Source organism: Triturus cristatus, chromosome 3_1 (genome assembly GCF_964204655.1).
Source record: "Triturus cristatus chromosome 3_1, aTriCri1.1, whole genome shotgun sequence".
NCBI classification, from domain to species: domain Eukaryota; kingdom Metazoa; phylum Chordata; class Amphibia; order Caudata; family Salamandridae; genus Triturus; species Triturus cristatus.
The window spans coordinates 892,448,783-892,475,882 of NC_140583.1; the positions used below are offsets into that span (position 1 = coordinate 892,448,783).

General features: G+C 45.0%; 1 long non-coding RNA gene across 1 annotated transcript; it reads right to left on the reverse strand.

Moving 5' to 3' along the window:
- Positions 1–405: 405 nt before the first annotated feature.
- Positions 406–26,978, reverse strand: LOC146861243 (uncharacterized). Its single transcript, XR_014979237.1, has 3 exons — positions 26,941–26,978; positions 1,994–2,086; positions 406–468 (listed from the first exon to the last, which is right to left on the reverse strand). It is a non-coding gene; the product is annotated as an uncharacterized LOC146861243 (long non-coding RNA).
- Between the last annotated feature and the right edge of the window lie 122 nt (positions 26,979–27,100).

Here is a 27,100-nt window from a genome sequence, read left to right on the forward strand (position 1 = left end):
TGTATGCATGCATCTCACGTATCCTTCTCTGCCAGTCATAAATATTAAATCTCGCCCGTCCTTCTTCCTTCCACTCTTTCCCTTTTCGTTCAACCCATTCATCAAGGTCATCTGATCTGACTTTTAGTCTTCTCCATAAAAATTTCACAGCTGAGTTGAAATCAGATAGAAGAGGCCATTGGTTACTCAACACTCCCGCCGCTAATGCTTTTACTAATGCTAAGTAAAGGGTGTTTTCAACCGTTCACAACCACTTCTTACTTAGTAAGTCTCAACTCTACAGTATACAATACACCCTTGCAGTGAGTGTAATGTCAATAAGTAAGGATTAGGAATCTAACTTACCACCGCCCACCACTGCTGCTGGCTCACCCTCTGTAGCTCCTCCTGCAACTGCCGCATCCTCTCCTCCGTCAGCAGCTGCGTCGCTTTCGCCGCTGGCCCCGGCACTGGTGGTTGGTAGTGCGCCTTGAAAAAACATTCCAATTTTTAGGTGTCATATACACCTCCCCCTATTTTTCACTAGCAAGATTGAAAAATGAGTTCATAGTAATACATACATATACAACATACATCACCAGTACAAATTAGGTAGTAGTAGAGTAGACACTAGTAGTTCCCTAGGGTCATTCTAGTCTTTGCTTAGTTAGCCCGAGCCATGCAACCATTTTACCTTTGTGTCTTTTATTTTTACACACGCGTCGCTACCTCGCAGCTTGTTGTATAAAGACACCTTTGAGCCCACATGAGCTCATACTGCTACTGTCTAAGCGCTGCGTACAAGGTCAAACAAAACAAGCCACTTTGTTATGGAGTTCTGGTGTTAGTCCATATTGCTTTTCCATAAAAATGCTACACTTTTTGGCACGACTGAGAAATGCTTGCAATATACTAACGCTCACCATTTTTCTCATAACAGACGGAAGATTCCCTTCTACGAACCAGAGCTTTGCAGAGCTTATGATGTAACCAGTACTAGGTTCTTCTAAGGTGAGGGGTCCACAGAATTCGCTCAGAGATCTTCATTTATAATTTTATATAAGCTATATTCCTACCAAGGGGATGGTGGTGCTTCCACCACTGTTCAGTTATCATGATTTCGCTTTTTTTTTTCTTCGTTCTATGGACTTGTAGTTGTTGTAAGTGTAACTAAGTGTAACAATGTTTATAGTTTTAATCTTATGCATTTTGCTGTTGGTGCTGCATTATAGAACAATGTACTGAGCTTGTCAGTTGCAAATAAAACTTTTGAACTTACATAGACTCGGTGGTATTTGGTGTGGATGGACCTACACGATTGAGCGAGCGAAAGGAACGGTGTGCATGTGCATTGCTTCCACGACTGAGAGGTCGGGAGTGTAATGTTCTGGGTTGTCTACTCATTGGGTATCTTGGGGGGGGTTCGGAGAGCTAATAGTAATGAAACACTACTATAACTAGTCGGGCAGGGGATTGTGGTGGGTTCTGTTCTGATTGAGGTGTGAGGAAAGTCCAACCTCCCATCACCAACATCCTATTTTCTTGTGCAAAGTTCTGTATGTGCAAAATCCCTACAACATTAGTAGTATGTCCTGTCCTATCAACATAGTAAAATCTGGTTGGGCATTTTGTTGGTGGGAATTGTCGAAAAACATCAAGATTAATAAAGCCTCAAGATTAAGAAGACTAGAAGGAGTACAAGAGGACAACCCAAAGGACTGGACTCAATGGCTAGAGCTACTGGTGAATCTGAGTTTTATTTAAAACCTTTTAAATAAAGAGTGCCCAACTGGGCAAGCTTAGCTACAGACAAACTAATAGTAGTAGTACAGAGAGTCATTGCAGAAGCAGTTAGAGGCAGCAATAACAAGAATTTAGAAACAGATAGTCTAGATCGAAGGATAATTGTTGGTAAAAAATAGCATTAGGAAACGGAAACAATAGTTCGGAAAAAATACTGTGCAGTAAAAGTTAGTGAATAAGAATTATTAATATTAAAAACAGGAAGACTTACTGGGGCCAGCAGAAGAGCCCTCATTCTGGTCCTCCTGTCCTTGGTGTTGAACTGCTCCCCCCGACTCTGACCCCGTCTTCTTGCCCCTGGGTGCTGATCATGAAAGATATAAGAAAGAAAGAGACAAACATTGATGATTGGTGTGAAACAAATAAAACATTTTTAAAAGACTGTCAAAAAAACTTTTATGTAAACAACAATTGCAATAAAATTGACCTATCTAATCTGGTTGACAAGTAGTATCGGGGGATTCGGGGACCAACTAGTTATTATTTATCAACACTAATCCACTGTTCCATTCTGATTCCAGAATACTAACAGCCACGGCCCGCAGAGGGCGTGCCTTTGGGTGGTAACGTGGGGCGGGGGAGGGGTAGGGTGGGGTGTTGTAAACGATTTCAGGTAAGTAACGGAAAAAAAAAGACAAATTTCGTTGCGCACGCTGCATCGCCAAATGCGATGCAGCGCGCGCAACGAAATTCGTTTTATTTTTTCGTTACTGCTAGAGGACCACAAAATCTGAAGAAATCTTTCACCCCCTCTTCCCAAAAATGTCTGGAATTGGATATGTGCAAGGAATCAACTATGCTGAATGCTATGTTTTTGGGATATTATGCTAAGCTCATGGTGGCTCCTACAGGATCTCTCAAAGATCCGATAAGGTTAGGTATTCAGGATAAAAAGCTCCACTAGTGCTTTATGTGAAGAATTCAATTGAACGTTTGGGTGCACAGGGTATCTTTGTAAAAAACCTCCCGCTCAAAATAACTGCCAAAAGTATTGTAAAAAAAAGCACAAAAAAAGAGGGCGAGTAGGATAGGCAAACATTAGGTCAAAAAGCACATGTGGACCTGAGCGTTGGCAGCTACCAAGATTAAGGAAAAGCAGCGTACCTATCTAGTCCTCTGAAGTTGGCTCATTCAGAAGCCCACTCAGACAATTTCACACCCACTGATAGACCCGCTCAGACATCACACACCCAGTCATAAACCCACGCAGACACTCATGCACCCACATGCTGACCCACTCAGACAGTCTCACAGCCGCTCACAGACCCACTCAGATGTTCTCACAGCCACTCATAGACCCACTTTGACATGCACACAGTCATGCCCAGACCCACTCAGACACTATCACACCCACTCTAAGACCTACTCATACACACTCACACCCTCTCACAAACCCAGTAAGATACTGTGAAACCCACTCGGGGACCCACTCAGATACTCTCACACCCATTCACAGGCCCACTCAGACACTTACACACCCTTTGGCAGACCTATTCAGACACTCATGCACCCACATACAGACGTATTCAGACACTGTCACACCCAATCACATACCCAATCAGACAGTCATTCGCCCACTCAGAGACCCAGTCTGACAGTCTTACACCCATTCACAGAACTATGCAGAAGCATACACACCTGCTCATAAACCACTCAGACACTCACTAGGGGGTGGGTTGAATTTACGTAATCGCGTTCTGCAAATCTTTGCGAAAATGTCAAAAATCTCTGCAAACACGCGGAAATATCGCGAAGACGCGGAAGTGTTTGTCCCGCTTGTTCGCGATGTTTTTTGCGTGATCGCGTTGGAAATGTGTCGCCAACTTGCCCATGCGGTCGCTAATGGGCACGGCCATCTTGTTTTCACTTGTCCTGCCCGCTCGCGATGCTATTTCCTGTTCCGGGTCGCGCAATGCATGCTTGTGCCCGTTCGCGATAAGTACTTCCTCTTCGGGAACGCGTATGACATGTTCGCGGCGATTTTCTGCGTGCTCAGGGGGAAAATATTGCGCGAACTTGCCCATGCGGTCGCAATGGGCGCTGCCATCTTTATTTTCACTCTATTGCTATGGTTCTGTGCTTTTCAATCCTCCCTCTATCTTTTCAATCCTTTGTTTCTGAAAACTTTTTTTTGATCTTTTTTATTTATTATCTCTCTACCTGCTTTTTTCATTTCTTTTACTTACTTTTTAAATTTTTACCTTTTCTTTTCCAACCCCGCTTACCCGAGAACCATGGCAAAGGGCCACAGCAGGGCTCATCATCGCAGCCAGAGCCGCGACCGCCTTCCTTGTGGAAAGCGGCACCCACAAGGGGTGCAGGCACGGGCCTTATTTGGGGAGGTGGAGTTGGCCGCACTGTTTTTTATTCTGCAGCGCCACCTCCCCTTAACCCTGGCAGCAGGCCTGGGCCCGGGTACGGGCTCCGGGAGCGTCGGCAGTGGTGGGGAAAGGTGCGCTGGGCAGTGTTTCGCTGCTCTGGTGTCCGGCGCAGCCAGAACCAGTTGACGCACCGGTGGTCCGATATCCTGGACTGGGAGCAGGACCTGCTGGACCTGCTAGGAGTAGAGGTCCCGGGTCTTGGTGAGTAGCTATTCAATTATTATTACTTTGTGTCTGTTCTTCTGCTCTGTGTTATATATTGCAAATATATTTTTTTTCAGACCAGCTAGAATGCTGCTGCTTACATTACTGGTAAATTACGTTTAAAAGTCTTCTGTGACTGTTATGACACAGGTGCTCTGCGCTACTAATCTTGTTATTTGCAACTTTGCGTTTGCGCTCGTTTAGCGCGATTATGTAAGGGTTTATTTTAGAAAACTTGAGTTAGGTAATGCTAGAGCACGGGTACTCATAGTACGGCCCGCGGGCCGTTGGCGGCCCGGCAAGCCTTCCTTGGCGGCCCGCGGACCTTGCAGACAGTGCCTGTGCCCTGTGCTTGTCAGCGAACACCGCCGGTTACAGCAGCGCGGAGCTGTGAGGCCGGGCGATTCTGTTAAAGGCCATTTACTTGTTAATGAGGCTTTGTTGTATTTCACCTCTTCTTAGCACCCCTGCATCTCCCCTCTAATTGAGTGGAGATGCAGGGGCGCTAAGAAGAGGTGAAATACAACAAAGTCTCATTAACAAGTGAATGGTCTTTAAAAGACCTGTGAAGTACTTGGGTGCGGCGGCCGTGTGCGTTCCCTGGAAGCCGTCTCAGCGCGGGGTGAGGTGACAGAGGACAGCAGGGTGAGGTGATGGAGGGCAACAGAGGGAGGAAGAGGAAGACGGAGGGCAACAGAGGGAGGAAGAGGAAGACAGAGTGCAACAGAGGGAGGAAGAGGAAGACAGAGGGAGGGAGAACGGAGGAGGGAGACAAAGTGCAACAGAGGGAGAACGGAGTAGGGAGACAGAGGGAGGGAGAACGGAGGAGGGAGACAGAGGGAGGGAGAACGGAGGAGGGAGACAGAGGGAGGGAGACAGAGTGAGAGATAGATAGATAGATAGACAGACAGAGTGAGAGATAGATAGATAGATAGACAGACAGAGTGAGAGATAGATAGATAGATAGACAGACAGACAGAGTGAGAGATAGATAGATAGATAGATAGATAGATAGACAGACAGAGTGAGAGATAGATAGATAGATAGACAGACAGAGTGAGAGATAGATAGATAGATAGACAGACAGACAGAGTGAGAGATAGATAGATAGATAGATAGACAGACAGAGTGAGAGATAGATAGATAGATAGATAGACAGACAGACAGAGTGAGAGATAGATAGATAGACAGACAGACAGACAGTGAGAGATAGATAGATAGATAGATAGATAGACAGACAGACAGAGTGAGAGATAGATAGATAGATAGATAGATAGACAGACAGAGTGAGAGATAGATAGATAGATAGACAGACAGAGTGATAGATAGATAGATAGACAGACAGACAGAGTGAGAGATAGATAGATAGATAGACAGACAGACAGAGTGAGAGATAGATAGATAGATAGACAGACAGACAGAGTGAGAGATAGATAGATAGATAGATAGACAGACAGACAGAGTGAGAGATAGATAGATAGATAGATAGATAGACAGACAGACAGAGTGAGAGATAGATAGATAGACAGACAGACAGAGTGAGAGATAGATAGATAGATAGATAGATAGACAGACAGACAGAGTGAGAGATAGATAGATAGATAGATAGACAGACAGACAGAGTGAGAGATAGATAGATAGATAGATAGACAGACAGACAGAGTGAGAGATAGATAGATAGATAGATAGACAGACAGAGTGAGAGATAGATAGATAGATAGATAGATAGATAGATAGATAGACAGACAGACAGAGTGAGAGATAGATAGATAGATAGATAGACAGACAGAGACAGACAGACAGACAGACAGACAGAGAGATAGATAGATAGATAGATAGACAGACAGAGACAGACAGACAGACAGACAGACAGAGAGATAGATAGATAGATAGATAGACAGACAGACAGAGTGAGAGATAGATAGATAGATAGATAGACAGACAGACAGAGTGAGAGATAGATAGATAGATAGATAGACAGACAGACAGACAGAGTGAGAGATAGATAGATAGATAGATAGATAGATAGATAGATAGATAGATAGACAGACAGACAGACAGAGTGAGAGATAGATAGATAGACAGACAGACAGACAGACAGACAGACAGACAGACAGACAGACAGACAGACAGACAGACAGACAGACAGACAGATAGACAGATAGATAGATAGATAGATAGATAGACAGATAGACAGATAGATAGACACAGACAGACAGACAGACAGACAGACAGATGTGCATACCGGGTCTGGTGGCTCAGTAGATGAAGGCGTCTGCTGCAGTGGCCTGTGTTCAACCTCATGGTCATAGTTTTTTTTTTGCTCTAGCCCCGCCCCCTCCCCCACTGGCCCCGCCCCCACCGGTGCGGCCCTCAGCCAGAAACCACACTGTAAATTTGGCCCCCGAGAGAAAGTTTGTGAGTACCCATGTGCTAGAGTGACTCTAGTCCTTCCTTTGTCCTGTCACTAAGAGATAGGGGTGGATTGATACTTAGGTTTAGTTACTTATTATGTTTGTCATTTTTTTGTGGTCTGCGTGATGCACCCTCTCTTACATCACGTGCTGCTGAGTGCTGCCAGTGCTTACCCCAGTCCTTAGTAGGACCTTTTGTAGTTTGTTCAGTGAGTGGTAATAGGTTTAGCACTAGCAGAGAATCAGCATCAACCAACCAACAATTTGGTGTATGCAAAAATGTAGGCATGTGTCCTCCATTTATGCATTTTTGAGGACTAAAAGAAGTGGAAATGCTTACTTAATGTACAATTGGCACACCTGGAATAGGCGGGCTAGGTCAGGTGGTACGTACTACTTAGGCTTAGTTAGTATTCAGCCACGGCCCGTATTGGGCGTGCTACCGGGCGTTGATATGAGGCGGGGGAGGGGCAGGGTGGGGGGTTGTAAAATGCAGCATACGGACGATTTCAGGTAAGTAACGAAAAAATAAAACCTGCCTACCAGAATAAAAGAACAGCCCATCTTGTGTGCATTCACCATTTGCCCTTCAAAGGGTGACTTCCCATTTGAAGCTCGTCTTTTGGGCTCACACCCTGTTTATCCTTCCTGCTAGGGAGAGGTAACATTGCTTCCAATTGCAGGCCCTTTGTGTTCTTCCTGGGAGTCATTCATGCATCTTATAACCACAACCATAAACGGTCACTGGTAAATTTGGCAACAGAGTGGTAACTTTCTAAAGTTGTCATTTTCTTCCCATATACATTAAATTTGACTTAAGCATCAAGTTGGGTTTGATGTAAAAATTGTTCTGATAGATTGAAGTACCAATGTTAGGAGTCCCATTCAGAAGTTAGCACTGCTGGTTAGTCGGCGTGTAACACTATACTCGCCAACGGGTGTACTAGTCTTTCTACATTAAAACAACTATTTTATTTTTGTTAGGACACATAAAAATACATCCTACTTTTTAATATACAGCACCCTGCCTTAGGGTTTGAGGCCCTACATTAGGGGGGACTCAGATATAATAAAAAGGAAGGTCTGGACTTTGTCATTAGTTTAAATGGCAAAGTCAAGTTAGGACTTCGGAAACGATCATCTGACAGTCAGCAATGGCAGGCTGAGAATCTTACTTTGCTTTGCCAAATCAAATCAAATCAAAAAAACTTTATTCGATCATTTTAGAAAACAATCATAAAAGCACAATTAAATTCATGACAATGGGAAGACGGAAACCAATGGGTTTGACTAAAAACAGATTAAACACATTAAGATAAAAAGGACATACTTTTTCTTGCAGATACAGATTTTAAAATATATACAGCAGTAAAATAACACACATTAGGTTCATCAAGTGCAAATAGAAGGCTCACAGCGGATTTCGCAGTGAGCACAAAATATTTTTTAAAAAGTGGTTTCAGGTAAGTGATACGAAAACACAAATATAATGGGCAAATCAACAAAAAATGCTCAGAACTTTGTTTCGAAGTCCCATCACACGGGCATGGGGCAGAGGTATGTTTCTTAATTTGAGGGTAAGCTACCAATTTATGAACTATCCCTAGTCGCAGTCTAGTAAGGACATGCTGATGAGAGTGTTTAGTGACCACTTTTAGATATTTTGAGAAGCCAAATTCAGCCAAATTATAAGAATGGTAATATATATGGGTAGAGAACTGGCATGTGGCATCACTACGTAATTTAGCTTTACCCCCCAAATAAACATGTTTTAACTCCTTCTTCGGTATATCAATAGCGCAGGCAGGGTCTTCAAAGACGTTGAAATTAAACACATCTCTAAACGTAGTGATAGTATAATTAAGCCATGGGATCAGTCTAAATTTATCTAAACGGAGGCAATCATTGATAATTTTCCTCGTAAAGCCAGTTTGTTCCTTAGACCAGATAGATCTCCATACCAGTAGGGGTCTTAATCCTATGAGGTCTGCCAGGTGCTCCAATCCGACCTCCTGGTGGGTCAGTCTGGTAGAGGCTGAGGATGGTAAATAGAGGAGCCTTTTTAAAAATGTATTTTCCTCCACTTGTAAAGCCTCATGGCGACAATGTCCCCACACACCTGAACCATAAAGGGCCAAAGATACACATCTGTGGCGGTAAATATACAACATGTCATATATGCGCCTACTTCCCAATTTGGAAGCAAATTTAAAAATACCAAAGGCACATTTCCTCATTTTTGCCCTAACATTAGACATCTCCTGAGCCCATATACCACCACTATTAAAAGTGATACCCAAGTAACAAAATTTCTCAACCACTTGGATCGTTTGATCATCAAACACAAAGGTTGTTAATTTTTTTACTTTCTTCCCACAGGCCATAATAAATGTTTTGGAATTGTTAATATTGAGCTTTCTCCCTTTAATAAAATCCAAAAATGTATCCATGAGTCTCTGCAGTCCGACAGGAGTTCTAGATCGGAGCACTGTGTCGTCTGCGTAAAGCAATACTGGAATTGCTACTCCTTCAGCGGTTGGGGCATCAGCATTAACCAGTCTCAACTCGGACTCAATGGCATTAATAAAAAGGGAGAAAAGAAGGGGGGCGAGGACACAGCCTTGCCTAATGCCACAACCCACTCTAATATTGGGGGTACATTCTCCCGCTTGACCAAAGCGAATCCTAGCCGACAATTTACTATACAGTCGTGCCAGGAAATAAATAATTTCAGATGGTGCACCTAGATCCAGTAGGGTTGTCCACAGTAATGCATGGTCCACCAGATCGAATGCACTTGAAAGGTCCGCAAAACAGAGGAATAAAGAGCCCTGTTTTGCACGCGTATATTTACCTATAATCAAATCTAGGTTAATGCACTGTTCAATCGTGCCCAGCCCCTTGCGAAACCCAAACTGGGAATCAGTAAGGATTCCATTGACCTCTGCCTATTCCTCCAGTCGCAACAATAACACCCTACTCATTATTTTCAGGGAGGAGTCAAGAAGTGAGATTGGGCGATAGTTCTTAGCCTCGCCCCTATCTCCTTTCTTGTATATTGGAATAATTATAGACTCGCCCCAGGACCGGGGGAAGGTGGCCATGGCAACTGCATTAAAGACCTTGGTCAAAAAAGGACTCCATAGCTGTACATCAGCTTTGTAAAGGTCAATCGGAACCCCGTCAGGGCCGGGTGCCTTACCTCCCTTACTACACCGGATGGCATTATCCACCTCAGCGATGGTAATATTAAGGAAAGTATTAGGACTAGAGTCGGTACGTACGCCACTCCCTAGAGCTGACCCCCCTGGATTAAAAATACTAGGAAAATAAGAGACCCAGTTTTCCTCGCTAACCTGGGCAGATAATACTGGGTAAACCTCATTCTGGAGAAAGGGACTATTTACAGTATTCCAAAATAACTTAGTATCCTTGAGCACAGCTGCCTTAGACAAGTTTTCCCATGCTTCTTCCCTTAACTCCTGCTTTCTTCGGATCAAGTGCTCCTTATAAATACACCTTAGCGAACTGACAACAACCCTATCCCTGGGGTTGCTAGTGAGGGCTTTTTTTAATTCTTGTAAGGATTTTGTACATGCCCCATCAAACCAGCCTATAGCAGCCCTTGGTCCCTTAGCCTTGTTGTTTGTCAAGATCTTTTTGGTTATCTCATTTATTTTGTCAAACCCAACAAGGATTCTAGTGGTACCCACATCAGTATCGAGGCAGCGTTCCAGCTCCTGAAGACAGGCAACCACAATTTTAATCAACAGCTGCTCTGCGTTATGCCTGGCCCATTTAATCCTTGTGCCATTTGGTCTATGGGGGATAATATCCCCAACAGTCCCACACACTACTCTATCCTTTCTCCCCCAGAAGGACAATTGCATCGTGATGCAATTATGATCACTAAGGGCCAAATCTAGGATTTCCGGGGTGCTACACAGAGTATTAATACTTTCTGAGACTAATAGTCTATAATTGTGGCTGAATTCCTTCCTACGAAGGTTGGGACCTGATTGCCCTCATTATCTTTACCTGGCAAAAGTATTAACACATCCAGTTTTTGCATAAGAGTGTTAAGAGCTTCCCCATAAGCCGTATGTACAAAATGGGCCCGGTCCACCCCTCCGTCCCCTTTAAAGCCACACACGCTCGTAAATGAATCAGGGCACATATGAATGTTAAAATCCCCTCCCCACAGAATATCAAAGGAGACGCGATTTAGCCCACATAATCTGTCGACTGCTGAGTCCAGTTCATCAACTACAAGGGTACTGGCCTGATCAAATACATTATTATAGTGGTTAATGATTAGGACATTACGCCCTCCACTGTGCTGCAACCATAATACCTGAGAGTGTGAGCCGACTGTGGTATAGAGTTTGACTCGCACCGGGAGACTTACTGACAGCAAAATCACCAACCCTCCTTTGGCTCTACCCATGTTTGAGCTCTGTGCCAGACAATTAAAAGTGACATATCCATCAAGATAGATCTCTTCTGTAAGCCATGTCTCCTGCAGACAGAGTATATCATGCATAGTAATGAACTCCTGCCAACCTAGGGATTCTATCTTTTTCCGCCATCCTGCAATGTTCCAACTCACTAAATTATAACCTTTACCTGGGGTACTAACCTTAGGAGCAATATGCTCTCCCACAGAAAGAGGGGGCGATAGCCTGGTAACTGGCTCATCTCTGGGTTGGGATTTTTTAACTACCAAGGAATTAATGGGTACTGTCAAGGGTAAACTCACAACTTGTGCGGTCTCTAAAGGCATCTGCTCCCCCAGAACCTCATCTACTTTATCCAGGCTACTCGCTAGGGGCCCTTTATCCTGATCAAAGCAGTCACCCATGATTTGACTGTCAGAGGGCAGTCAATCTACTGCGTCAAGGCAGCTGAAGCGGTTATAGTCGCAGAAATGATCATGGGCAAACATAGGACCAGGCCTGCTAATATATCTCCTACGGTGTCCCCTTGAATTAACCCTCATCCACTCCTCATGGCCTCTCCCGTGTGCCATGCTAGTTGGTGGATAGAAGAAAGACAGTGGTAGGGTTTGAATGGTAGAATCCAGGGACCTATTAAGTCCAGCACAAACATGGGCAACAGTTCTAGTGTCCCTGAAATTGACTGTTATGCAGTCCCCATTTATGGTTTTAGGCGATTTCCCCAGCCAAGGTATCCGTCTTACCATCAGGATCTCACTAGATAAGTGGGATGGCAAAGGTCTATTCCAATTTAGCCAGCGGATCACTTTACTTTTTAGGGAGCTGAAAGATTCACCTTCCTCCTCTTCTAGTGCGGGTGCTCCTGCCAGTACCACCGTGAAACAGTTAGAGTCGGGTGGGAGGTCCGGATATCGGGGTCTATATCTACTACACTCTCTGACTAGGGCTGGAGGAAGCACCTTACCATCCGCTTTATTCCCAGAAATAACGCACCCATCCACCGAGGAAGCAACAGTCAGCTTAGGGACTTCCTGTGGCACCGGTTTATTTGGCCCAGGGAGTCCAGCTTTATTATTATTAGGCATACTCAAATCTATAGATGGTATAGTCCCCCTATTTACACAGACTGGGGTGGTAGCAAGGTCTTGCTTGGTGGCCACACTTGGATTTGCCACCAGCGCAGCTGTATTTTTCTCGATATTACTTAATCTAAGGTCGATTTGTTCTAGTTTAACCTCAAGAGGTCGTAAAAGGGATTTAAATAGGGCTCCCAGGCTTTCTATAGACAGTCCAGGGTCCAGAGGTGCTGGCCTAGAATTATTAGAGATAGGTTCGGATAAGTCGACCATTCCAATCCCTGCATCCTTTGGTTCTATGATCGGCCTAGGTGGTTGGGAGCTAACACCTTGCAGCTTAGCTAGTTTAGGCTTATTCCCGTCTTTTTTGTTATATACCCGTTTTCTTTTTGGAATGGCCCCTTCTTTGGTCCCTTGAATGGTCCCTTGGTTTACTATGCTAACAATAGGGGCCCCTGTAGTATCATTTTCAGGGGCGACACCATGATTTGACAGGAGTAAATCCATTTCGGGCGAAATTTCATTCACTAGAATGTCTAACTCCTGCGAATCATTTCCCCCCATTCCTGTGGTAGTGTTGGGCTCTATTGGCTGTGTTACTGTGATAACTGGGATTGGGTTCCTGTCTGGGCTTTTAGCTAAGGCGATCGCTCCTAGGGATGATCTTTTAGAAATTAGTTCATGTGATAAACGTTTTTCTAAAACAGAAATTTCCTTTTCAATCAAATTGTTGGCCCTAATTAAAAATATATCCATTCCTCCTGCAATAGAACCCCCCGCAAGAGAAGCTTTACTACTCAGCTCACATCCCGACATAGTCAACAAAGTCACAAATTGACACCTTAGTGACCTGAGACCAAGAGGGAGGGCCCGGTCCGGTCTTGAACGGTCAGGAACGGGAAAGAACGGGCCCGCCCTTGTCCCGGGCTTCTCCCGGGCTGCGGTAGGGAGGGCCTGTAAAATAGAGGTAATGGCTGGGGGGCGGATCAAGCAGGGAGAGCGGGCCAGGTGTTTCTGGTCAGGCTTACAGGGACTCCTGGGAAATGGAGTCCCTGATTGCACCGCTCGCAGCCCTGCGGTAGTTCCCAGCCACCCACAGCAGTCTCTGGTAGACCAGCCCCTCCTCCGACCAAGTCCCAAGCAAGGAGCAACGAAGCGGGACCCGCGGAGCGGGTCCGGCGAGGAGTAGCGCCTCAAAAGCGTCACAGGGTGCAGCAGCGAAGATCAGATCCACAGCGTCCCGGCAGTTAGGTGAGATTGATGTCCCAAAGAGGCTTCCTAGGCCAAGGGGTTTTAGCTCCGTAGGTGGGGGCGGAGCAAGCAGGGAGAGCGGGCCAGGTGTTTCTGGTCAGGCTTACAGGGACTCCTGGGAAATGGAGTCCCTGATTGCACCGCTCGCAGCCCTGCGGTAGCTCCCAGCCACCCACAGCAGTCTCTGGTAGACCAGCCCCTCCTCCGACCAAGTCCCAAGCAAGGAGCAACGAAGCGGGACCCGCGGAGCGGGTCCGGCGAGGTGTAGCGCCTCAAAAGCGTCACAGGGTGCAGCAGCGAAGATCAGATCCACAGCGTCTCGGCAGTTAGGTGAGATTGATGTCCCAAAGAGGCTTCCTAGGCCAAGGGGTTTTAGCTCCGTAGGTGGGGGCGGAGCAAGCAGGGAGAGCGGGCCAGGTGTTTCTGGTCAGGCTTACAGGGACTCCTGGGAAATGGAGTCCCTGATTGCACCGCTCGCAGCCTTGCGGTAGCTCCCAGCCACCCACAGCAGTCTCTGGTAGACCAGCCCCTCCTCCGACCAAGTCCCAAGCAAGGAGCAATGAAGCGGGACCCGCGGAGCGGGTCCGGCGAGGTGTAGCGCCTCAAAAGCGTCACAGGGTGCAGCAGCGAAGATCAGATCCACAGCGTCCCGGCAGTTAGGTCAGATTGATGTCCCAAAGAGGCTTCCTAGGCCAAGGGGTTTTAGCTCCGTAGGTGGGGGCGGAGCAAGCAGGGAGAGCGGGCCAGGTGTTTCTGGTCAGGCTTACAGGGACTCCTGGGAAATGGAGTCCCTGATTGTACCGCTCGCAGCCCTGCGGTAGCTGCCAGCCACCCACAGCAGTCTCTGGTAGACCAGCCCCTCCTCCGACCAAGTCCCAAGCAAGGAGCAACGAAGCGGGACCCGCGGAGCGGGTCCGGCGAGGTGTAGCGCCTCAAAAGCGTCACAGGGTGCAGCAGCGAAGATCAGATCCACAGCGTCCCGGCAGTTAGGTGAGATTGATGTCCCAAAGAGGCTTCCGAGGCCAAGGGGTTTTAGCTCCGTAGGTGGGGGCGGAGCAAGCAGGGAGAGCGGGCCAGGTGTTTCTGGTCAGGCTTACAGGGACTCCTGGGAAATGGAGTCCCTGATTGCACCGCTCGCAGCCCTGCGGTAGCTCCCAGCCACCCACAGCAGTCTTTGGTAGACCAGCCCCTCCTCCGACCAAGTCCCAAGCAAGGAGCAACGAAGCGGGACCCGCGGAGCGGGTCCGGCGAGGTGTAGCGCCTCAAAAGCGTCACAGGGTGCAGCAGCGAAGATCAGATCCACAGCGTCCCGGCAGTTAGGTGAGATTGATGTCCCAAAGAGGCTTCCTAGGCCAAGGGGTTTTAGCTCCGTAGGTGGGGGCGGAGCAAGCAGGGAGAGCGGGCCAGGTGTTTCTGGTCAGGCTTACAGGGACTCCTGGGAAATGGAGTCCCTGATTGCACCGCTCGCAGCCTTGCGGTAGCTCCCAGCCACCCACAGCAGTCTCTGGTAGACCAGCCCCTCCTCCGACCAAGTCCCAAGCAAGGAGCAATGAAGCAGGACCCGCGGAGCGGGTCCGGCGAGGTGTAGCACCTCAAAAGCGTCACAGGGTGCAGCAGCGAAGATCAGATCCACAGCGTCCCGGCAGTTAGGTCAGATTGATGTCCCAAAGAGGCTTCCTAGGCCAAGGGGTTTTAGCTCCGTAGGTGGGGGCGGAGCAAGCAGGGAGAGCGGGCCAGGTGTTTCTGGTCAGGCTTACAGGGACTCCTGGGAAATGGAGTCCCTGATTGTACCGCTCGCAGCCCTGCGGTAGCTCCCAGCCACCCACAGCAGTCTCTGGTAGACCAGCCCCTCCTCCGACCAAGTCCCAAGCAAGGAGCAACGAAGCGGGACCCGCGGAGCGGGTCCGGCGAGGTGTAGCGCCTCAAAAGCGTCACAGGGTGCAGCAGCGAAGATCAGATCCACAGCGTCCCGGCAGTTAGGTGAGATTGATGTCCCAAAGAGGCTTCCGAGGCCAAGGGGTTTTAGCTCCGTAGGTGGGGGCGGAGCAAGCAGGGAGAGCGGGCCAGGTGTTTCTGGTCAGGCTTACAGGGACTCCTGGGAAATGGAGTCCCTGATTGCACCGCTCGCAGCCCTGCGGTAGCTCTTAGCCACCCACAGCAGTCTCTGGTAGACCAGCCCCTCCTCCAACCAAGTCCCAAGCAAGGAGCAACGAAGCGGGACCCGCGGAGCGGGTCCGGCGAGGTGTAGCGCCTCAAAAGCGTCACAGGGTGCAGCAGCGAAGATCAGCTCCACAGCGTCCCGGCAGTTAGGTGAGATTGCTTTGCCACACTTGTGATGGCACAATAAGTGCTGCCGTCAATAAAGAACACTTTTACTTACAGGCACTGGGTGCCCTTTGTACCATATACTAGGGACTAATTAACTAGTTAATTTATGCCAATTGTGCATGAGCTAATCTGTCATTCACGTTTTAAGGGTTAGAGCACTGGCACTGCTGCCTGGCTAGCAGGCCTCTGGGTAATCCCAGTGTCGAAAAACCCGCAGCATTAGTACAAAACTTTGAAAGTGATTATGTAAAAAGAGCCATTTCCTTCCAATAACCTCTACTGCCATCACACTCAGGAGTTCTCCGAGCACCGACCAAAAGTCCAGCTGGAAAAGACAGCCATGGCAATCCAAGAGTGCTGCATCCGACCTTGGCTTCCATCAGCACCTTCTACTGCTCGGATAACTTTCGTTTACTTTGAAAATTCTTCACTGACATCTCCCGCCAGACTTAATCAAGGTCTTACACCCTTGGACACAACCTGCAAATCTCTGTGCGTAGCTTAGATTAGGACAGCCCTTCAAAAGAAAAGTGTCCGCGAGAAAACCCGGGTCAAAGGTCCATTGGCTGCATATTTTAATGGGGCCTCTGGAGCTGCCTTCCCAGAGAGGGCAAAGGGATGGATATGATTGCCTATCCCGAGCAGGTGTTATTAAAATCAGTAAAATATCGAGTGTAATAACAATATTTGCATATGTGGTCTGCTTATGTTCTCAGTGCATTGCTGTATGCGGTGGGTTCACTCTGAGCTCTTAGCAGTTACAATTTAACTGGAAGCTGATAAGGTCCATCAGAAAACCGGTAACTCCACTCTGGTAAAAAAGTATCGCCAGGTCGATTTTTTGTAATCGTTTTATTTCCATGGACAACAGATATTGATTCAAAATGAGCCAACCGTGAATTCGTCTCGCCTTCAAGTACACTTGAAACTGGGTGGAACTGTCTTTCCCAGAGGACGAAAAGGGTTAATTATTTGTAGATGAGATGTCAGAAGCTTCTGGTGTATGTTTGATGTTTGTACCCTACAGGCATTATATTAATTTGGGTCCGGTGATGGAACATAGGTTTGCTACCAGGGATAATATGTCAAAGGGTCCAGAAAAACGAAAGACAGCTAAAAAAAAAAGAGTTGTGTGACTTGTTTCTCCACAAAAGCATCTCCCTGTTTGTGATGAAATTGCATTTTGGCTTCAAAACCGTTACTCGTATTTATGACTGGTAAATGCAAACCCAACAAGTTTTATTTAAAAAACCTAAGTTGAGCAACCTTAAAAAAATCACTGAAAAATAACGAACGTTCATATATATGATAATTTGAGGGAAAGGGGGGTGAGGGGCGGGGGGAGGGGCAATCCTTGCTGAAATTGGTTGAATGGAAATTATGTTCAAATAGATGAAATAAGCAAAAAAAATCCGAAGTGATTGAATAGCTAAAATATGGACTGGCTTTCACTACAGAGAAATAGTTTGCAGCGATATAATGGAAACTCAACAATTATTGACAGTATTACACAATTTTCGAAATCGGTGTGGGAAAAGAGAGACATCCCTATTTGAGCTGATAAATGACACGTATCGCGAATATATTTTTATATAGCGCAATTTCACCCACGGGAATTCGAGTACTTTACAGGAGAACCTGACCTATACTTTTTTAGGCACTGGGAGGCTATGCGATTTGCCCAGAATCACAGGATATTGAGGCGTGGCCAGGACTGGAACCTGGTTCCCTAATATCTTTAGATGACTCTGTCCAAATTAAGAGATCTGTTCCCTGATTACGAGTGGCTAATTAATTCCAATAAGACCAGTAAGGGTGGTTACAGGCTCCATCAGAATTATAAATTGCTCGGGAAACCCTAGATCTGTTTACATGCGTCCAGTGATTTCTGCTGCTGAAAGTTACTAAAATCTCTGGGCGAAAGTAATGGGCAAACTAACTAATTACTAGTAGAACTGGACCGAAAAACGAATTGTTCCCTCATCATTTCTTAGTTCGACCCTTAGAGGGAAACTGATACTCAGCAGTTTTTTCTACACCTTCAGATGTACTAGTACCGCTGGAAATAGTACATCGGAAAGTGTGTTAATACTGACCCACACCCCTGGTTATTCCCAATAAGGGCCTTAGAGGGACTGATTCCTACAATGTTTGTCTGTCATAGAACTTCATTCTGCTCAATACATTTAATGGAGAGTAGAAGTTTCTTTCCTTTTCCTAACCTTAAATGTGACTTTCTCCGGCGTTTAGGCCTCGCTAGAGACACCTTTAGCAGTATAGGGAGAGGACCTTTGGCATCACCCTTTGCTGATCTTCTTCATGGGCATTTGGTTGTGCAGCAGTTGTGTTAGCTCACTTATGACGTAGTACTGACAGAGACCCCATGTCAAATATGTAGGAAGGGTTGTTGTTATAGTGTAACCCCATGACAAATGCAGTAGGAACTGGTTTTACATTGTGAACTCTCTGACGAATAGTATAGTAAGGACTTTTACATTATAAAATCTCTGACAGGTGTGTAGGAGGTGGTTTTGCACTGTGAATTTTCTGACAAATACATTAGCAATGCGCGTTACAATGGAACGTTGCGACATATAAATGCATACTGTGTTTACATTTTGAACTCTGTGATAAACACCACTGAGTGCAACAAACACCACAGAGTGCATGAACAGAAGAATGAGTGACTGAATGAATGGAAGCATAAATAGACGTTCAGTTATCAGCCAGACATTTCCTTTGCCAGTGCTTGTTTAAGTTTGAGAAATAAGAAGAGGGGAAGCTTAGAATGTGCTACATTGCGAATGATAATGGAGAACTGGTTCTGTAAAAGCTGAGGATTGAATGGATTGTGGTATTGCAGGAATGGAGTGGTGCAGACTGACAATGAGTGATCATTAGTAGGGTAGGCGACTTGGTAGATTCAACAGATACATCAAATTATATAACAATAAGTCTTTTCCTCCAGAAATTTTTTCAGATGCAGTTATGGCCACATGGGACCAAAAAGGAATCAAGCAGATTGAGGATTTAAGAGATTCTGTGGGTGTAGCACAGTTTGGCGCTCTTGTAAATAGGTACAATATAAGCAGAAGAGACTTTTTTAAGTACCTGCAGGTTAGGAGCTTTTTGGGTAATAAACAGGCGGGTTCAGCAGGGTACAAGGCTAATGACTTCCTGGAGACTTTAACCACCGGTGGCGAACATACGATTAGGTCAGCGTATGCGCTATTAGTAAAAACCAAAGCGGGCCACTTGGACAAACATAGGAATGAGTGGGTTGAGAAACTCGGAGGAGAACTTGAGGATTTCCAGGATTCGTTGGACTTGGGTCGTACTATACTGTGCTCGGCTCCCCTGCAATCCCAGCATTATAAAACCTTATTCCCACTTTACCATACGCCAGCCAGGATTGCTAAATGGGGGGGTACGGTGGGGATAATCTGCCCTCGATGTAAGTCACCGGACGCAGATATAGTTCATATGTTTGCTACCTGCCCTCAACTACTTACTCTAATAAAGATATAGAGGGCTTTCTGGATAGAGCACTAGGGATACAGATTTCCCTAACCCCCTTATGGATTCTGCCGGGCTTAGGACCCGAAGGAAGTAATAACAATTCGCAGAAGGAGTTTATGTTCATGATAACGGCTTTCTATAGATTAACTCTAGTCAGGGCCTGGCTTGACAAGGCTCCCCCGCTCATGCAAATATGGTTGGCGAATCTAATTGCTGCATTCAATTTGGAGAAACCTATATACGCAAGAAAGGGCAGATCAGGGAGAGCTCGGGGAGTAAGAATTTGGGAGCTATGAGCGCGGTGGAGGGACGGAATAGGGTAAAGGGATTCTGAATTTTGAGATTTGATTTTGGATCTTTGATTATGATTTTGATTCTTCAAACATGATTTACTCTATGTACTATATTTTGTATAAAAAGTTTTGTGGAGTTAACAAATAACTGAATGTATGAAAAGTGCGCTATGAAAAATATAATAAAAATAATTTAAAAAAAAAAAAATCTCTGACAGGTGTGTAGGAGGTGGTTTTGCACTGTGAATTTTCTGACAAATACATTAGCAATGCGCGTTACAATGGAACGTTGCGACATATAAATGCATACTGTGTTTACATTTTGAACTCTGTGATAAACACCACTGAGTGCAACAAACACCACAGAGTGCATGAACAGAAGAATGAGTGACTGAATGAATGGAAGCATAAATAGACGTTCAGTTATCAGCCAGACATTTCCTTTGCCAGTGCTTGTTTAAGTTTGAGAAATAAGAAGAGGGGAAGCTTAGAATGTGCTACATTGCGAATGATAATGGAGAACTGGTTCTGTAAAAGCTGAGGATTGAATGGATTGTGGTATTGCAGGAATGGAGTGGTGCAGACTGACAATGAGTGATCATTAGTAGGGTAGGCGACTTGGTAGATTCAACAGATACATCAAATTATATAACAATAAGTCTTTTCCTCCAGAAATTTTTTCAGATGCAGTTATGGCCACATGGGACCAAAAAGGAATCAAGCAGATTGGGGATTTAAGAGATTCTGTGGGTGTAGCACAGTTTGGCGCTCTTGTAAATAGGTACAATATAAGCAGAAGAGACTTTTTTAAGTACCTGCAGGTTAGGAGCTTTTTGGGTAATAAACAGGCGGGTTCAGCAGGGTACAAGGATAATGACTTCCTGGAGACTTTAACCACCGGTGGCGAACATACGATTAGGTCAGCGTATGCGCTATTAGTAAAAACCAAAGCGGGCCACTTGGACAAACATAGGAATAAGTGGGTTGAGAAACTCGGAGGAGAACTTGAGGATTTCCAGGATTCGTTGGACTTGGGTCGTACTATACTGTGCTCGGCTCCCCTGCAATCCCAGCATTATAAAACCTTATTCCCACTTTACCATACGCCAGCCAGGATTGCTAAATGGGGGGGTACGGTGGGGATAATCTGCCCTCGATGTAAGTCACCGGACGCAGATATAGTTCATATGTTTGCTACCTGCCCTCAACTACTTACTCTAATAAAGATATAGAGGGCTTTCTGGATAGAGCACTAGGGATACAGATTTCCCTAACCCCCTTATGGATTCTGCCGGGCTTAGGACCCGAAGGAAGTAATAACAATTCGCAGAAGGAGTTTATGTTCATGATAACGGCTTTCTATAGATTAACTCTAGTCAGGGCCTGGCTTGACAAGGCTCCCCCGCTCATGCAAATATGGTTGGCGAATCTAATTGCTGCATTCAATTTGGAGAAACCTATATACGCAAGAAAGGGCAGATCAGGGAGAGCTCGGGGAGTAAGAATTTGGGAGCTATGAGCGCGGTGGAGGGACGGAATAGGGTAAAGGGATTCTGAATTTTGAGATTTGATTTTGGATCTTTGATTATGATTTTGATTCTTCAAACATGATTTACTCTATGTACTATATTTTGTATAAAAAGTTTTGTGGAGTTAACAAATAACTGAATGTATGAAATGTGCGCTATGAAAAATATACTAAAAATAATTTAAAAAAAAAAAAAATCTCTGACAGGTGTGTAGGAGGTGGTTTTGCACTGTGAATTTTCTGACAAATACATTAGCAATGCGCGTTACAATGGAACGTTGCGGCATATAAATGCATACTGTGTTTACATTTTGAACTCTGTGATAAACACCACTGAGTGCAACAAACACCACAGAGTGCATGAACAGAAGAATGAGTGACTGAATGAATGGAAGCATAAATACACGTTCAGTTATCAGCCAGACATTTCCTTTGCCAGTGCTTGTTTAAGTTTGAGAAATAAGAAGAGGGGAAGCTTAGAATGTGCTACATTGCGAATGATAATGGAGAACCGGTTCTGTAAAAGCTGAGGATTGAATGGATGGTGGTATTGCAGGATTGGAGTGGTGCAGACTGACAATGAGGGATCATTAGTAGGGTAGGCGGAGATACATGGAAGATGGAAATGTGAGAGGTGGGATGCACAGAGAAGACGGGTAACTGGATTCAAATGTCGAAACAAAAATGCATGCATGTCCAGTGACAGTGGATCATTGGGATTTAGGTGCACCAAAATTATTAACTTTGGGCTGGCAAGAGGGTGTTGCGGATGCCATCTACGGTGGCACTGACTGGCAACCCTAAGATGAGTATTCAAAAGGGTTGATGATTGGAAACTAATTCTAGGAAAGGTCCAGGTGTATCGAATCTGCTAATGAGGTGGGATGCTTGTTTATTAATTAACAATGAGGGCTTACGAAGGCGGATTAGTAGAGTTTATGTGTGATTCACATTGTTTGCATATGTTCCTAGTTTCTCACTGACACCATCTCACTCAGTAAGCCTCAGACTGCACTGCCTCACTACCCCGGGGTCATTTTCAAAAGAAGTGTACTTGGAGATCAGTTTTTCTCCATTTGTCCTGATTACTCTGCAGTCTTTTCAATCCGCCTTTATTGTCCCATACTCTAGACAACTCGGAGGACATTAATCCAGCTTTAGTCCTGTTCCCAGACTCCTTTTCCAATGCCCTTGATAGTGTTGCTCCTCATAAACAGATCCCAGCTATATTATGCAGACCCAATGCTCCATGGTAAACTCCCAAACTGAAAACTGAGGAATCATGCTGTAAAAGACTGGAACGCAAATGGAGGGCTTCAAAATCTAGCACTGATAAACTAACTTACAAATTAGCACTCAGTGCCTATCATTCCAAGCTAAGGAAAGCACATAGCTAGGCATTATATCAACAGGATAGACCAAGCAGGGAAGTCTACTAAGGAATTATTCAAAGCCGGAAATGACTTTACCAAACCTCAATCATGCTCCTCAGCTACTTCTGCCTCCCAGAAACTTTACAACACCTTAGCCAGCCAGTTCCAAACTAAAATTGACAACATCTACTACAGCTTCAAATCCACAGCTAGACATCTAATCTTTCCCGCACCACCAATCTGTCCCGAAATATTGCTTTGGTAGTATTTGAAAGGTTCAAACCTATCTCCCAGCCTCTTTTTTTTTTTAATTATTTTTTTATTGGTTGCAGTAAGTATACAAAAATAAAGAGAAGAAAAAAAAAAAAGATTAACATCACTTCGACATTAAATGTATTAGTGCAAGGATTCGAATTTCCAATTTACCACATACAAAAATAACACCGCTTCTTAATCTGGTCTGGAAAAAATCAAATCTAATTCCCCTCAAGACTGGCCTCTCTCCACTTTGTGATAGGAGCCCAGATGCTTTCCCCAAAATCCCGTACTTTTTTCCCTTTCTGTGCATACAAAGAAATCTCAATATTATGCATACCTAATAGTCTAGAAAGCCACATTTGAAAGGAGGGGGGTACTGAATCTTTCCAGCCTGCAGAAATTAATAACCGAAATACAGCCACGGAAATAAACACCAAGGCTGCCTCCGTTCTCCCTACTTTTAGTCTGTTGTCCGTGCCTAAAACCATTAAAGTAGATGACAGAAGTATTTTTTTTCCTAACAACATCTCCCAGAATTTCTCTATCTCCCTCCGTATTCCTAGCAAAGACTCACATTCGAAAAACATATGAAGTTGGTCTGCCTCGCCTAACTTACATCTGGGACATGTATCATCCTCCCTTATACCCCAAGCAAATAACTTTGCAGGTGTGTAATATAAATTAAACAGCGTTTTGTAGTGCTGTGCCCTCAAATTGGTAGAACGAAATATTTTCTTATTTAATAGGAGGGCTAGGTCTAAATCTATGTCGGGATTTCCCAATTTTAAAGCCAGAGCTACTTCTGTTTTTCCTAAATCATCCTGTATTTCCTCACATAGTAGATTATAGAATACCCTAATCTTCTCACTCCCTTTAACCAGCTGGTCGATAATAGGAAATTCAGCTGATATTAAGGTCCTTGGTCTTACAGCCTTCAACCAGCTAATAACTTTATTATACAGTAGCCAATGACTTAAAGAAATACTGAATCTAGCTTGTAGCGCCTCAAATCCAAGAATCTGATCTCCCCTCATTATATCACCGAGCTTCTTGACTCCTAATTCTTCCCAAACTTGCAGATTCCTGTCTACTACCATCTGCGGGAATAGTCTAGAATTATATAAATGTAAATATCGATGTATCTTTGGAATTCGGCAAAACTTTGAAATGGCTCTCCAAACCCCCCAAACACGTCCCAATATCTTAAATCGAGCCTTCCTGTAATATCTATGATCGAATTCCCGCATTAAAAGACCAAAAGCTTTTCTCCCAACTAATAACTCGTAAATTGTGGGAAGAGTCTGACTGCCATGAAATTCCTGAGTGAATTGTGACTCTGACCGAAAAAGAATAGACATATGAATCAATAAACAAGACCAATGATACAACCTCAAATTCGGTAATACCAAGCCGCCCCTATCCCTAGGGAGAGACAAAAGGTTAGTTGAGCGCCTGACTCTTCCGTACTGCCATACAAATTTTATAAAAATAGATTCCAGACCTTTAATTATTTTTTCCTCTATAAGAAGAGGTATGGCTCGGAATAGATAAAGAACTTTGGAGAACATTGTCATTTTCAAGACGTTAACCCTTCCTATCAATGAAAGATGTAAAGCATCAATTCTTTTTAAATCTTTTTCTATAGATTGACTCAGTGGACCAAAATTCTCATCAATAATCTTGACTATTGAAGCATTAATTCTAACCCCTAAATATATAGCCGAATCTACAAATCTTTCATCTGTTTTAATAATATTTTTGGAGCATATTATTTGCGTTTTAGATTCATTTAATAGATAGCCTGAATATTCACCAAAGTCCTTTGCCATTCGGATCAGCTCAGGGAATGCCTGGTGCGGATCAATCGTGATCACTGCCAGGTCATCTGCATACGCCAGGATCTTGGTTTCATGCCCCTCCCGTATCACAGGTCTAATTCTTGGGCAACCTAATATCCTTTGAATAAGCGGATCAATATATAAAGCAAAGAGAATTGGGGAACAGGGGCAACCTTGACGCGTACCACGACTTATTGTTATAGTATCAGAGCTCTGACCCATAACCACGACTCGGGCGACTGGATTAACATACATTGCCGTGAGTGCACTTATAGCTTTCTCTCCAAATCCTCTTCCCGCTAAAATCCCCCAAAGAAAATTCCAGACCACCCGGTCGAAGGCCTTCTCTGCATCGAGCAGGATCATGGCCATCTCGTCTCCCACGACGGACTGAGCATCAAATAAAGTAATTGCCCTCCTGATATGATCCGTGGTACCACGCCCTGGTACAAACCCATGTTGCCCAACCTCAGATGCTCAACTTGCAAGCTAAAGTCAAATCTGGCTCCCCTCCTGATCTCTGTCCTTCTTACATCATTGCCTCTCTATCCACTCTTGTTTCGTGGACATTACATCAATGTGCAACCAGTCTCTGACCCTAGCCACTATTCCTCGGGTTATGGAAAGCAGCACACGTCCCACCTATTTTTTTAAAACAATGCTGATCCCAAGGAACCAGCTGGGTAAAGTTCTGGAGTTCTAAATCAACAAACAGCTCTCCTACATGGAGAAACGCAGCTTGTTGGATGCCTCTCAATCAATGGCGGCTCCTTCGCAGAGGCGTAGGAGCATCGCCCCACTGCTCTGGTAGCAGTGTAAAAAAAAGAAAACTAAAATGATAAAGTTTTCGTGCAGGGGGCATGGGAAGAAGTGTTAAGTGCACTCCCTAAGTGCGTATGACTGCTTGGCAAGCCCTCTTGGGCCGGTCAAACAATCCTGCTCACTTTGCATCTTCCTCACCAGGCTGCATTACACAGCCTGGTGGGGAACATGCCCTGCCTTCAAGTCCCTGTCTGAGTGCCGAACCACTGTGCTCAGACCAATCACAACGCTGCTGTAAGGGAGCATTATAATTCGACAGAGGATTCTGGAAAACTGAGTGCTTCCTGTTGCTGCCAGTAGACGATGGAGGAGAGGTGGTGGCACCCAGCTAAGTTCTTTTTTGTTTATTCCCCCCCCCACCCTCGCATCACCACTCACGCTCAGTAGCAGCTGTTATTGCTCTCAATCAGGCTTCAGACCTTCCCACAGCACTGAAACCACCCTATAAGTAGAATTAGGTACAATTATGTTAATCCTGGATACTTGAAATCTTACCATGCTGGTTTTGCTTGACCTGTCGGCAGCGTTTGATACCATCTCACACTCCATCTTGATACAGTGTCTCTACCAGATTGGTATCCAGGGCACCACCATCAACTGGTTTGAAAATTTCCCTAAAGATAGGGTCCAAACAGTCTCCATGGGCACTTACCATACCAAAACCATTCCCCTGGACAAGGATTCCGTCAGGGCCTCTCCTTGAGCTCTACGCTTTTTAACATTTATGTAGCCCCCCCTTGCCTAGTTGGTCAAGTCCTGCTGGTTTGAAATACTTTCTTATACAGACGACACCCAACTAGTCATCTTTTAACAATTTCTAACTCAGGAGGAGCTAGACAGGTTTAATTGTTACTGTGTAGATTTTTGATTTTAGGTCGACTGCTTAGTTCTATGTGGAGTAAATTATTGTTTTGTAAGTAAAGTCACTGGCTCGAAATTCATTTATTGGATTTTAGTGTATGATTAGCTGAGTTTTCATTAACCAATGCCACACCACCTCCATGAATAAGTCTTTGAAAACTATGTATCCTACATAAAGGGTCAAATGCTAAGGCCATATACTTGGTGCTCAATTTAGGACCAACTGTAAGGTATATGTCACAGTCTCAAAAGACACCATATATCACGATTGGAGCCCAGTAACCACTGATTGGCTGGGACCCCCAAACCAGTTCCCACATTCCCTGCTGTCGGGCCTCCTTCCAAACAGGCAATGGGGGTCTATTCTACGCTATTTTGTTTTTTGTATTATGGAATTATGTGGCTCACTGCTACACGCGCAGGTATGTGCTCTTCAGAATAGGCTATGTGTAATGATCTCACACCATTCACAAGATAGCAGTCATTAACAGCCAGAAGCATTGTCACGCCCTTCACAGACTGTAAATTACACACCACAGAAAAACACCCACAAACCAGGGCAATGGGGCGAAATGGTCCAGTTCTACTCTTACTCGTCCTCCCTGTTGTCCAGATCGGCCATACCGTCTTGAGACCCGCTCTCTGTCAGTGGGGGTTATCTTTCAGCTACGTCACACCCTGTAGGCACTGGAAGTGTCCCGCCGCGCCGTGAGCC